The 14,096-nt window shown below is 39.5% G+C and overlaps 1 protein-coding gene across 4 annotated transcripts in view; it reads left to right on the forward strand.

Annotated features, from left to right (window-relative positions):
- ESR1 (estrogen receptor 1) overlaps window positions 1–14,096 on the forward strand; it is a 410,427-nt gene that overhangs the window by 173,449 nt on the left and 222,882 nt on the right. The window lies entirely within an intron of this gene.

Below are 14,096 nucleotides of genomic sequence, written 5' to 3' on the forward strand. Positions count from 1 at the left end.
TAGACCTTAAAACCACTCCTGCTTTTGTTTACTGAATGTCTAATATTCACACAGTTCTTTGTCTGAGTGCAGGGCAAAAGCAGCAAATAACGAAGAAGCTGTGCCCAACCATAAGAACTATGAAATGCACCAGATCATCTACGCTGGTTAGAGTTAAATTTACCATGCAAATAAATATAGAACATTTCTTCTAATGCATAGATTGTATTTGTTCTATTAAACAACCATCCTGTAAAGGTTTTATTCATTCATTTATTTTTATTTGTTAGGAGAAATTGTTATTTAAGCTAAGAAAGTAGACTAGTAGTTATTTTTTTTTTTTTTTTTTTGCTTATTATACTTTATGTTTGGGGATACATGTGCAGAACGTGCAGGTTTGTTACATAGGTATACACGTGCCATGGTGGTTTGCTGCACCCATCAACCTGTCATCTAAATTAGGTATTTCTTCTAATGCTATCCCTTCCCTAGCCCCCCACTCCCTGACAGGCCCCAGTGTGTGATGTTCCCCTCCCTGTGTCCATGTATTCTCATTGTTCAGCTCCCACTTATGAGCGAGAGCATGCAGTGTTTGGTTTTCTGTTCCTGTGTTAGTTTGCTGAGAATGATGGTTTCCAGCTTCATCCATGTCCCTATAAAGGACATGATTGCGTCCTTTTTTATGGCTGCATAGTATTCCATGGTGTATATGTGCCACATTTTCTTTATCCAGTCTATCATTGATGGGCATTTGGGTTGGTTTCAAGTCTTTGCTATTGTGAATAGTGCTGCAATAAACATACATGTGTGTGTGTTTTTAGAGTAGAATGATTTATAATCCTTTGGGTATATACCCAGTAATGGGATGGCTGGGTCAAATACTAGAAGGCTACAGTAACCAAAACAGCATGGTACTGGTACCAAAACAGATATCTAGACCACTGGAACAGATCAGAGGCCTCAGAAATAATGCCACACATCTACAACCCTCTGATCTTTGATAAACCTGACAAAACAAGCAATGGGGAAAGGATTCCCTATTTAATAAATGGTGTTGGGAAAACTGACTAGCCATATGCAGAAAACTGAAACTGGACCCCTTCCTTACACCTTATAAGAAAATTAACTCAAGATGGATTAAAGACTTAAATGTAAGACCTAAAACCATAAAAACCCTAGAAGAAAACCTAGGCAATACAATTCAGGACATAACCATGGGCAAAGAGTTCATGACTAAAATACCAAAAGCAATGGCAACAAAAGCTGTAATTGACAAATGGGATCTAATTAAACTAAAGAGCTTCTGCACAGCAAAAGAAGCTATCATCAGAGTGAACAGGCAACCTACAGAATGGGAGAAAATTTTTGCAATCTATCCATCTAACAAAGGGCTAATATCCAGAATGTAGAAGGAACTTCAACAAATTTACACAAACACACACACACACACACACACACAAAGAAACAACCCCATCAAAAAGTGGGTGAAGGATATGAACAGACAGTTCTCAAAAGATGACATTTATACTGCCAACAACATAAATATGCTGCCAACAAGCATATGAAAAAAAGCTCATCGTCACTGGTCAAGAGAAATGCAAATCAAAACCACAATGACATACTATCTCACACCAGTTAGAATGGCAATCATTAAAAAGTCAGGAAACAACAGATGCTAGAGAGGATGTGGGGAAATAGGAACGTTTTTACACTGTTGGTGGGAGTGTAAATTAGTTCAACCATTGTGGAAGACAGTGTGGCGATTCCTCAAGGACCTACAACTAGTAGTTATTTCTAGGTCTGACAGGCTGTCTTTTAGTTTGTTTTCTTATTTCTGAGGTGGACTTAAACCAATTTTAAAAACAGGGATGACTGAATTCGTGTGTTAATCTTGTGCTACAGGAACCCTTTGACATTGATTCAGAAGCACCCAAATGTTTGTTCATTAATCCTTTTTTATTTTTGCATTTTATTTATTTTTCAACTTTTATTTTAAAAATCAGGGGTACATATGCAGGTTTGTTACAAAGGTATATTGAGTGATGCTGAGGTCTGGAATATGGATGAATCTGTCACTCAGGTAATGAGCATAGTACCCAATGATAGTTTTTTGGTTTTTTTCTTTGTTTTTTTTGTTCTGTTTTGTTTTTTGTTTTTTGAGATGGAGTCTTGCTCTGTCACCCAGGCTAGAGTGCAATGGCTTGATCTCAGCTCAATGCAACCTCTGCCTCCCAGATTCCAGCGATTCTCCTGCCTCAGCCTCCCAAGTAGCTGGGACTACAGGCGTACACCACCATGCCTGGCTAATTTTTGTATTTTTAGTAGAGATGGGGTTTTACCATATTGGCCAGGCTGGTTTTGAACTCCTGACCTCAGGTGATCTGCCCACCTCGGCCTCCCAAAGTGGTGGGATTACAGGCGTTAGCCACTGTGCCTGGCCCCAATAGATAGTTTTTCAGTCCTTGCCCCCCTTCCTCCTTCCCACTTCTAGTCATCACCAGTGTCTGTTGTTTCTGTCTTTATGTTCATGTGTACCAAATATTTAGCTCCCACTTATAAGCGAGAACAGATGGTATTTGGTTTTCTGTTTCTATGTAAGTTTGCTTAGATAGACCTCCAGCTGCATCCATGTTGCTGCAAATGACACAATTTCATTCTTTTTTATGGCTGTGTAGTATTCCGTGGTGTAGATATACCATACATTCTTTATCTAGGGTAACTGATGGGCAATTGGGTTGATTCCATGTCTTTGCTATTTTGAGTAGTGTTCTGATGACCATATGGGTGCATGTGTCTTTTCAATAGAACAATTTATTTTCATTACTCTTATCAGGATACCTGGGAGGCACTTCTCCTACGAAGTTAGTTTGGGGGGACTCCTGAAGATGAGTGAAACCCCTTATTAAGCACTTAGAGGGTCGAAAGTGTACAAGGGAACGTTCAGGTGTGGCAGCTTGAGAGACATGCATATTCCACCCCCACACCAGAGCTTAGTGAACCGTCTTTTCTATTTTCTCCCAAAGCACCAAAATGGCCCAGAAATTGGAAGATGGAAAATGGAGTTATTTATGAGTCTGGGAAGGCAGGGCAGTAAGCACAGTCCTGTTCAGGGTTTCTGAGTTTTACCCTCTTGCTCTGATTGCGAGATCATTTTCCTCTTCCTTGCTTCTTCAGCTTAGGACAAGAACAGTTTGGAAATTGCTTCTACTACTTTGGACACCATAGTTTAGATTTCAAATGAGTACAAGTGGGAGGAAAGCTTGGATAATTCTCTGGAAATAATCGAACAGAGTGAAGGAGAGGGGTCTACAGGTGAGCTGAATGCTGCATGGCATTGAAGTAATCACACCAGTCGTCACAATTCTCTCCTCTTTGATGGTTATCTGTTGTCCCAGAAGGAACAATTTCAGAAAGTCCTTTTCTGGGCTGTAGAATAGCACTTGCTTATTTGTTGAGCCCTGAGAAGCATTACTGAAAGCAGTTCATTGTCCCTGAGGTATTACAATGAGATGGTGGTCACTGATTTCATTATGTTTTCCTTTATTGCAGCTGTTGGTTTGATCCTTTGCCAGGTGCTTAAAACAATTGTGGTTTTGCAGATGGTAAGTTAGAGGCTGGACAAAAAAAGGGATCATGTCACTGCCCTGGCCAAAATTTCAACAGACTGGGGTCTAGTGAGGGCAAATAGATAGAGGCTTTCCTCTTCACTTTGTGTTATTTAGAAAAAGAAACTTTCCAGGACAAATTTCTTTCCTAGAATTCCTTTTTTAAAAATTTTTTTCTTTGAAAATTTACTTAGATGCAAATAATATATTTTTCTTCCTCTTAAATAATAAAAGTAAGATGTCTCTTGGAGGTGGTGGTTGTCACTGACAAGATTAACTAGAACTGACTAGCTGTAAAAATATAATTTGGGATGCATTATTAAGGCATGCCATTTTTATTTGCATGCCATTGTGTACAGATGTGGTTGTGAAATAGTTCAAATCATGGCACATTGAATGTCCTCACTGGATTTTTAGGAATGTGTTCACTGAGACAGCCAAATCCTATTTCATTTTCTTTGGCTCATTGCATTGGCTGTAAATTGGAGATATTCACTTTAATATGTGAGTCAAAATTTATTTCCAAACATAATACTGCAGTTGTTCTGTCACAGAATATAAATTTCTTATTTATTTCCTTAATACGTTGCTTTCTACTTTTTCTTTTTTTCTTTATTTTATTCTGGAGTATGTGGAAAGGTTTTCCAGAAAGATTTGCATATGCCATAATCTACTGATGAATACTTTTTATGGGTTACTCTTTCATATTTTGGGAGATATAACTATGGAAGTGTTAGGAATCATGGGTTCTGGAAATAGTTTTATTACTGCTTCTGAAATGCCCTCCCAATGATACCATATAGTAATTCCATCAGGGAATAATATTTTTATTATAGTTTAAAATATAACTTAATATTTAGGTGTTCTTGTTCAGTCATCGTCAAGTTCTTTTTATTTCACCAACCCTACCATGGCACTCCTGAAAGACTTGTGAATGCGACAGACCTGGATTTAATCATGGCTTTGCCATCTGCTAGCCAAGAAAACTTGAACAAGTGAGTCAACTTCTTGGAGTCTCAGTTTCTGCTTCTGTAACATGGGAACTAGGATAATCTAACTCATTGCTTGTGATGATTAGATGAGGCAAAATGCTGAGTTCACCTAGCCCAGCACCTGGTCCATGGGAAGCATGTGGGTTCTGCTGCTACCCAGTTCTTGGCCCAGTGCATGGTGCACAGAAGGGAATCTGAACAGGCCAACTTTATTCCTATTCTTGACCCACTCCATGTAGATGCTTCCTACACCTTCAGCTTCTGCTGCTGCTGCTGCTGCTGCTGCTTCTTCTTCTTCTTCTTCTTCTTCTTCTTCTTCTTCTTCTTCTTCTTCTTCTTCTTCTTCTTCTTCTTCTTCTTCTTCTTCTTCTTTCTTTTTTTTTTAAGGCAGGGTCTCACTCTGTCCCCCAGGCTGAAGTGCAGTGGCACAACCACAGCTCAGGGCAACCTCAACCTCCTAGGATCAAGTGATCCTCCCACCTCAGCCTCCTGAGTAGCTGGGATGACAGGACCACACTACCACACTTGGCTAATTTAAAAACTTTTGTAGAGCTGGGGTCTTGCTATGTTGCCCAGGCTGGTCTCAAACTCCTGGATTCAAGTGATCCCCTCACCTCAGCCTCCCAAAGTGCCGGGAAAACAGGCCTCCACACCCAGCCTTCAACTTCATTTTAAAAAATTGTGGTAAACTATACAATTCATCCATGAAACCATAAACCACTTGTACCCCAAAAGCTATTGAAATTTAAAAATATATATATTAAAAATAAAAATAAAATTGTGATAAGATATACATAATATGAAATTTACTACTTTAATCATTTTTAAGTGTACGGTTCAGTGGCATTGAGTACATTCACATTTTTGTGCAACCAGAACTTTTCATCCTCCCAAAGTGAAGCTCTGTACTTATTTTTTATTTTATTTTGTTTTTTGAGATGGAGTTTCACTCTTGTCACCCAGGCTGGAGTGCAGTGGTGCAGTCTCGGCTCACTGCAACCTCTGCTTCCTGGGTTCAAGAGATTCTTCTGCCTCAGCCTCCCAAGTAGCTGGGATTACAGGTGCCCACCACCACACCCAGCTAAGTTTTTGTATTTTTAGTAGAGATGGGGTTTTGCTATGTTGGGCAGGCTGGTCTCTAACTCCTGACCTCAGGTGATCTGCCCGCCTCAGCCTCCCAAAATGCTGGGATTACAGGCATGAGCCACTGTGCCCGGCCAGCTCTGTGCTCATTAAACAATGACTCCAAGTTCCCCTTCCCCACATCTCCTGCTGACCTCTCTTCTACTTTCTGTCTCTGTGAGTTTAACTATTCTAGGTACGTCATGTAAGTGCATCTATGTGATATTTGTCCTTTTGTGTCTGGCTTATTTCACTTAGCATAATGTCTTCATGATTCATTCATGTTGTAGCATGTGTCAGAGTTTCCTTCCTTTTTAAGGCTGAATAATACTCCACTGTATGGATAGACCACACTTTGTTTATCTATTTGTCTGTTGATGGACATTTGGATGATTTCCATCTTGTGGGTATACTGAGTAATTTTGCTATGAACATGGGTATAAAAATATCTATTTGAGTTTCTGCTTTCAATTATTTTGGGTCTACACCTCAAAGCAGAATTGTTGGAAGTGGAATTGCTTCCGCTTGTTGGAAGTGGAACATGGTCTCCCACTTCATTTTGACACAATTTCCAAGCTTCAGAACTGTATTTACAACAGCGTGCTGGGAGGTCGCTTTGAGTTTATGATGGAAATCTCATATCAACAGGTTTTAAATTGTTCCATACGACTTCTTGCCACCCCTGTCCCAATTCAGATCTTTTTTTTGATTAACGGTATGAACAATTTTCAAAATATCCTGGCACAATCTATTAGAATATTTGACTTTCTCCTCCTCCTCCCTTTAGCCCTATTTGGCAAAGCTGTTGAAAACTTCTTTACGTCTTCTCTCTGCCTCATCTACTTTGCTACTCAAAGATGATTAGTAGATGTTTTGGTATGATTTTTTTCCTTGGCATAACTGTGAATACTTTTAATCCTTCATGTTTTATGACAATCATACATTCCCACTTTTGTGTAAAAACATTTTGAATTCTTCTTTCTATAACAAATTCTTTGCCAGTCTTCCTTTCCTTTTTGCTTTTAGTGAGTTCCAATGATATCATTGTTTGAACCTGTTTTCTAATTCTATGCTGCTATTCCCATACTCCCTCTTTGCTTTGGTTACAGTAGATAATGTGGGTGGTCCTACCAAGACAAAGCATCACTCAGGAGTCAAGGGCTGGGGTAGATACAGATACTAGGTACTGCAGAAAGTCAATATCTTTCTCGGAGTATAAGGCAGGACAAGACTTCTGTTCCCTTGTACCGTTGTGGCTGGGGAGTTGGACTGTGCATTTCATCCTTGTCATATAAGTCAAAGTATTGCCCAAATAACTTAATTTTGGTGTGGTCTTAGTAAGTATTTGTCTCGTAGATATGTTAAATAGAAGACAGTAACAATGGGTTGGCTGTGTTAATTCCTCACTTTTTCTTTCCTATACATGAGCTTCCTAGGAAGCGGAACACTTGGTGGTCAGACAGTTGCAGAGATTCCTTGCATGATTGCAATCTGGAAAGTAGATACCATTCTTGAATGAAGAGCTTGCCCTTTGGAGAAGCTGGGCTTTCCATATATGAAGGTTGTTAGAATGCATAAGAGTTCAGCTTCTGGAATGAAAGGAGACCTTGGTTCAAAACCCATCTGCCACTTGCTTGCTGTGTGGCTTAGATCAGGCTTTTAAACTTCAATTATAATTTTGCATCTGTATAATAGGATTAATATAATTCCTTCCTCCTAAAGTTCCTAGGGGGTTAAATGAAACAATCAATGTATAACACACTTCCTGGCATGTGATGTTCAGTACCTAGAAGACTCGGTTTCCTTGGTAGAGAGAATGTTTGGCTAGACAAGCTTATGGAATTACCCCCAGATAGGAAGTGAGCACAAGTGTGAAATGAACAAGCCGGAGCCGGAACGGCTCTTGGAAGCGTCTACTCAGGCCTGGGCAGTTGCTGGTTTATATAACAGTGCTTTGAAAATTCACGTGCAGATTCTTACTATTTTCCCAAATGTTACAGCTCAAAACTATGTTGTCTGTACCTTAACACCTAAAGGATAATATAGTCTTTCACTGATAAAACTAAAATGTCGTAGGTTTTCCTTTGGCCAAATATGTATAGAAACTTGTGATTTCGCATCAGATTTAAAGCTGTATTTAACACTCTATGAAAACATATTGATGCTTAGAAGTAGAAAGGAAGTCAGATTTTGACATCTTACTTGTCAACTTAAATTATTTATAGTTCCTGGATGCTTCAAAATGTGATAAACCGTAGTTAATTTTATGTAAATATTCGATGAGTGCCTTTAATAAGGAGACTGTAAAGGTAGCCAAGCTTTATATATGTTAGCTACTTTTGTGGGTCAATCGGGTATAAAAAATAGGACTTCGAAAATAAAATAGGACTCCTCCAATGAGGCTTTTTGGCAGGATTAGCTAAAATTGGCTCTTATTTGATGTGTGAGTGCTTAAACATTGGAGAATTCATTTTTCTTTTAGAATTCATTTTCATTTCTGAGCCTTAAAATATGAACAGTTAGCTAAATGTTCGTATGTGTTGATAAGGAATGCTAAGTGTTTATTCCTTAATGGGACGACACCTTTTCCCGGTTTACATAACTTGCCTTTTAATCTAACCTTATGAAAGTCTCCTTGACTTTAATTTTTTTTCAGAGTACTGTATATCTCTTTAGGGAATGCATTTATTTAAAAAATTATAAAGCAAGAATAGATGTGATATATTTTGAAGTTTTCTAGTCACAAATTAAATCCCTAGCTGTGTTGTAGTTTGTGGAGCACTTTGAAATGTGCCAATTCAAGATGGAAATAGCAGGAAAGAACCATTCAAGTACGATTTCTGACTCCATAAAGTTAGGAAGTTATGATAAAGGAAAAATAACTACACCACATACTTATGGCACAGAATTGCATTATTGGGACAAATTGATCTTCAAATTTGTAGGCTATGATGGAAGCAAATATTTGTAGTATCTTAATATTCAACTGTTAAGCCAGGAGAGGAGTACTCTGAACTTCAGCTTCTCATAAAATCAGTCAGCTACACAACAGTTTATGTAGTTTATATGTAAGAAACCCTTTGATCAAGATATGCCTTTTCTTCAGCCTTGTTAATACTTCATTTATAAGGATTTTTATTTCTAGGAAAATAATACCATAGACCTATTTTGTTTAAAGCTAAAGTGTTTCCTGGTGATGGTGGTGAATGGGGAGATGATTCAAGGAAACTGCTAATCTTGTAGAGTTTAGTAAAATCTTGGAATAGAAATTTTAAAAAGTTAAAACACACTATGAAAACAAATCATTATTAGTAAAATGAACCATATTAAAATGTCTCCATAACCAACATATTATAGCAGGGGAAAATGGCATTTTAATTCAGAAAAACATTTCTATATAAAACAAGCTTTGGAATAATTCAAATATGTTGATTTTTCTTTGGGGCAATCATGAAATACAGTCATATTAGGAAAGAGGCAAGGCCTCAAAACGGAAAGAGTAGTGAGGATAATTCATGAGCAAAGCGTGGCTTCATGGATCCCTTCCTGGCCCTCTTCGTCTATGAACATCTGCTTTGTGTTCATGTCTGGCCTCACCCAGTGCTGAAGAGCAGACTGCCCCTGCTTAGAACCAAGCCTTGTTCTTGCGGATTTGAGTTTTGGGGTCCTGAGGTAGAATGGCCATCATATTGTTCAGGGTCCTAACCTTCCCACTCATTACTTCCTTTATAGAACCCCAGTCGTCCCCCTCAAGAGGCCTGTGCTCCACAAATGAAGCTGGGGGTGAGGGGAGCTTTAGCATCTCAGTATTGTTCAGATATTGGATACTTGTTGAGCTCCACTATGTGTGTGAGAATGCGCTGGGCTCAGGATTAATAGCCATAAATGAGACGGATATGGCCCATCCCTTGCCATGCCTAAACTGATCTGGGCATCGAGACAAGCAGTTAAAACCCAACATAGTAAGTCCTATGATGAGACACAAACTAAGCATGGCTGGAAGGGCAGATAAGATTTCACAGAGGAATTGACATCTTGACTGGCACACTTAGAAGATGAGTAGGAGTCAGTTGGGCCAAGAGGAGAAAAAGTGTGTTTCCGTGAAGAAGAAGAGCATGTGCCAAGTCCTGGGGGTGAGAAGCATGACATGTGTCAACAGAAAGACATGATCAGAACTTGGATGGGAGTTAGAGTGGGGAGAGAAGGCAAGGAAAAACATAACAGCTTTGCAAACTGTGAAGGCATTGCATTTAGATGTCATTTTTAGAGTTTGGAGGAGCCTCAGGACATTGAGGCAGGATAGTGGCCTGATGGCGTATGATTTTAGGAAAAATCACTGTGGCCACCCTGTGGGGAAGGATTGGCGGGGGAAGGCTGGAGGCAAAGGGTCCTGCGGTGGGCTGTGGTAATGATCTGGGCTGGAGAAGGTAGGGACTATGGTGGTGCCCAGTGCAAAATTGGTTTCGCTGTGAAAAATAATTAGAAAATATTTGTTTTGATCTGTGTGCCTGTGGTGGGAGGTGGGGAGGGAGGGTCAAGTGAGGAAGGAGGTTGAATCTAGAATAATGCCCATGTTTCAGGCTTCACGTGCAGACATTTCTTGGTTCAGCTGGGAAGTGAATAGGAACAGACTGGCGAGGAAAGAAGACAGTCGTCGGTTCTGTCTGGGGCACATCCATCTTGACGAGTGTGAGAGAGTCAAGTCTTGATGGACAGGGGCAGGTGGACATTCAGGAAACTCAGGAAAGAGATCTGATCTGAAGTGACCACCAGAAAATACTGAGGGAAAAGAGGTGACAAAAGGAGAGACCTGCAATATTATATTGGCTTTCTCTCAGGCAACTGCTTGGCCTGTCTTTATATTCCTTTTGAATCTCTGCATATGTACGGGCCATTATTTATTTTCACAACTAACAAATGCAGACTTTCTGTGTAATGACAACAAAGCCAAACCAGCTGCTACCAAAGGAGGGAAAATCAGAAAAGAAGGAAAAAGAACAAGGGAAGTTTGGGGAAAAGCTGAATGTGGGTCCTTCTGTTGCTGCAGGGGCTGGGGTGGGCCCGGTGATTCCTACTGAGAGGCGTTTTCTCTCCCCGCTTCCTGTCTTTCTGGTTCCATTTCATTCACCTCCTGTCCCCTCCACTTCCTGCCAGTCAAACCTTAGATTCCTCCAGAGGCTTTTTATTTTTATCTTTTGATGGGCAAGAAAATAGTGCGGATTATTTTTCCAAACCTTCACCTGAACATCACATCGTGGCTTTGGCCCTATGGGCTTCGTTCATCCGGGCCCGCACAGAAGGACTTTTGGGGCCAGTCTGGTCACGTACATCGAGTCCTGTCTTTTCAGTTAAAAACACACACGCACACACACTGCTATGTTTCACTAAGACAATTGGTGTGAGTTGTTTTTTAGAAAATCAACTCTACTTCAGTAAGATTTTCTCAAGCATTATCTTGAGAAGACCAGATAATAAAATTTAAAAAGAATTTCTTCTTAATGCAACTTAAATCAATTGCTTTAATAACACATATTGACCAAGTTACACTCGTTAAGGAAAAAAAACTACTTTGTTGTTTTTCTTCTTCTGACGTGAGCTGAAGACTTAGAAATAGTTGTTAATGGTGTTTGGTTAAGAAGAATTTGTTTTAATTGCATATATCAAATATGTATTTATTAATTTTTTCTTTTTGTCAGTTTATCAATTCTAGCTTTGTCACAAAAGGTTTGCAGTATGAACATGATTCTGTTGTACGTCTATTTCCATTTCTGTTAAGAGACTAATTCAATTGTAAAAATCTAGTACCTTTTATGCATTAAACATGTTAGTTCAGGAATTTCACTTGGTTCTACAAAGATACATATGTACAGTGGATGGCCCGTGCAAACATGAGACTCAGCCAACTGGTCTCTGACCCAATTCAGTTCTCCTATCTTCTTCTGGCTTACAAAGTAACTGGCTCTGGGGAGAAAGTGAGTCAAAGTAATATTTGGTTTGAATGGTTATTGACTATTTTCTTCTGAAACTTAATGTATACTCATTAATTTTTTATTTTATTCTTTTTTTTTTTTTTTAGAGATAGGATCTCGCTCTGTTGTCCATGCTGGAGTGCAGTGGTGCTATCACAGCTCACTGCAGCCTTGACCTCCTGGGCTCAAGCGATTCTCCTGTCTCAGCCTCCCGAGTAGCTAGGATTACAGGCATGTGCCATCATGCCAGGCTAATATTTAATTTTTTTTTTTTGTAGAGAGAAGATATTGTTATGTTGCCCAGGCTGGTCTAAAACTCCTGATCTCAAACTATCCTGCCACCTCAGCTTCCTGAAGTACTGGAATTATAGGCATGAGCTGCCACGCCTGGCCATATACTCATTTTTTTTTAAAAGCTGAAATATATCAGCATATACTGCATAAATACCACAGGAGACTAAACGCTGAAAGTTTCTTTAGGGTATCAGAAGGATACACTTTTTGCTTGCGGTTAGCATCTGCACAGATAAGTTTTGTTTCTGGTTCTATTACTTCTTCAGTTTGACCCTATTAATAAGGACAATTCTAAAAATAATAACTATGTCTGGATATCTGAGTCAGTGTGTGGTCTTTTACTGAAGTTACAGGTTTATAACTCTGCTGACTAGTTTGCTGGTTTCTGTTATGCAATAGAAGAGTGCAAATGTTAATTTGATCTGAAGCCCGTGTATACAGTGACTTTTATAATGTATATTTAAAGATGGAAAGCCAAGTTTTATGAGGCCAGCATTTCTTGTCAAGTCCTCACTCCACCCTCTTCTAATTGGGCCTGACCCTTAAGTTGAATAAAGAACAAAGAGCTCTGTAGTTAAAACATTTCACTGCATGTTGCATCTTGCCCTTAGTAAATGAAAAAAATAGAGACTTAAGCAGAGAATCTGAACTAGGGTGTGAAATATATATTCAGTTTTGGGGTGGGAGAATGAGAACTATGTTTTACAATAGTATACATAACTTCCTTAGTCTAAATTCAGGACATTTCCCCAAGATATGTAAGAGTTTAGACTTACGCAAACAGACTTTGTAAAAACATGCCAATATTTATTAGTTTGTGAATTTTAATATTCTGCTCCCTATAAACCAGATTTATTTTGAGGGATAAAGGGATGGAGGTGACTTCTAAATCTTAGAGCAGAAACTTCCTGTGGGCAGCTGGACATATGTACCAGGAGCTCAGAGAAGAGGGTTGTGTTGGGAGCATACATTCTGAGTGATCTGCATTTGGTGATGATGGAAGCCATGGACATGCACTAGATTGTCTTGTGGGAGAATATGGAGTAGTAAGAGAAGAAGAAGACCTAAGATTGAGCCCTGAGCACCTCTGGCTTAATGTTGGATGGAGGAAATTGAATCTGTAAACAATACCGGGAGGCTGCAGCCTGAGAGGCAGAAGGAACTGGGGTGTTTGGGATTATGGAAGCCAAGGGAAAAAGCCTGTCTCACAGGGGGAAGGGAGGTATCAACATTGTAAGCTGCTTCAGATAGGTTATGTAGGATGTGGACTGAAAAATATCTGTAAAATTTGGCAACACGATTCATTGGTAATCCTAGGGAATTTGCTTTTTTGGGGTAACTAAGGCGGAAAACAGATTGGTGTGGGTTGAGCAATGCAAGAGAGGTGAAGAAAAGGAGATTTCATGTGCAGACGTTTCTGAGTTCAGCTGGGAACAAGGGACAAGATAGAAGATGGAAGTTAGAGAGCATGTGGGGCAAGGGAGACTATTTTATGGGACAGTCTCGGATGTGATCAAAGCCAATGAGTAAGGAGCATTTGAGGGAGAGAGAGTCAATCAACAAGAGAGAAAAGAAAGAGGGTTCATCATAAAATCACAGTAACAACAATGAACATCTTTTGAGTGTTTTCTATATCCAGGGAACTATGGTAAACTCCTGACCTGCATTCTCACATTCAATTCTTAGAATCGTTGGATGTGGTGGGTTCCATGATTTCCTCTAGATTAGCGAGGAGGAAAGAGAGATCTAGAAATGTCAGGTAGCTTGCTCAGAGTTCTCCAGGTAGTCAGTCATGGACTAATTTATGAACTGAAGGACTGAACTTTGTCACCACCCAGCCCACCAAGCCGGCTTGACTTTAGGTGTTCTGTGCTGCATGTGAGTACCGACTTAAATTATATTTTAAGAAGGGCTACTTTGAAACTCTCTCTCTGAAAACTCTATTTCTAACAGCTCTAGCCTCACAACAATTTTGGCAAGCAGTCTTGGTAAAACCAAACCAAACCAAACCAAACCAAAACCAAAAAACCTTATCTGCTGAGAAAATATAACCACATAAAATACGGTGCTACAAAATATAGACTGTGTGAACTGAAGGTGACTTGCCCGAAGGACTCCTGAAGCAATTGGCTGCT

The sequence above is a fragment of the Gorilla gorilla genome, chromosome 5 (assembly GCF_029281585.2).
Source record: "Gorilla gorilla gorilla isolate KB3781 chromosome 5, NHGRI_mGorGor1-v2.1_pri, whole genome shotgun sequence".
Taxonomy (NCBI): Eukaryota; Metazoa; Chordata; class Mammalia; order Primates; family Hominidae; genus Gorilla; species Gorilla gorilla.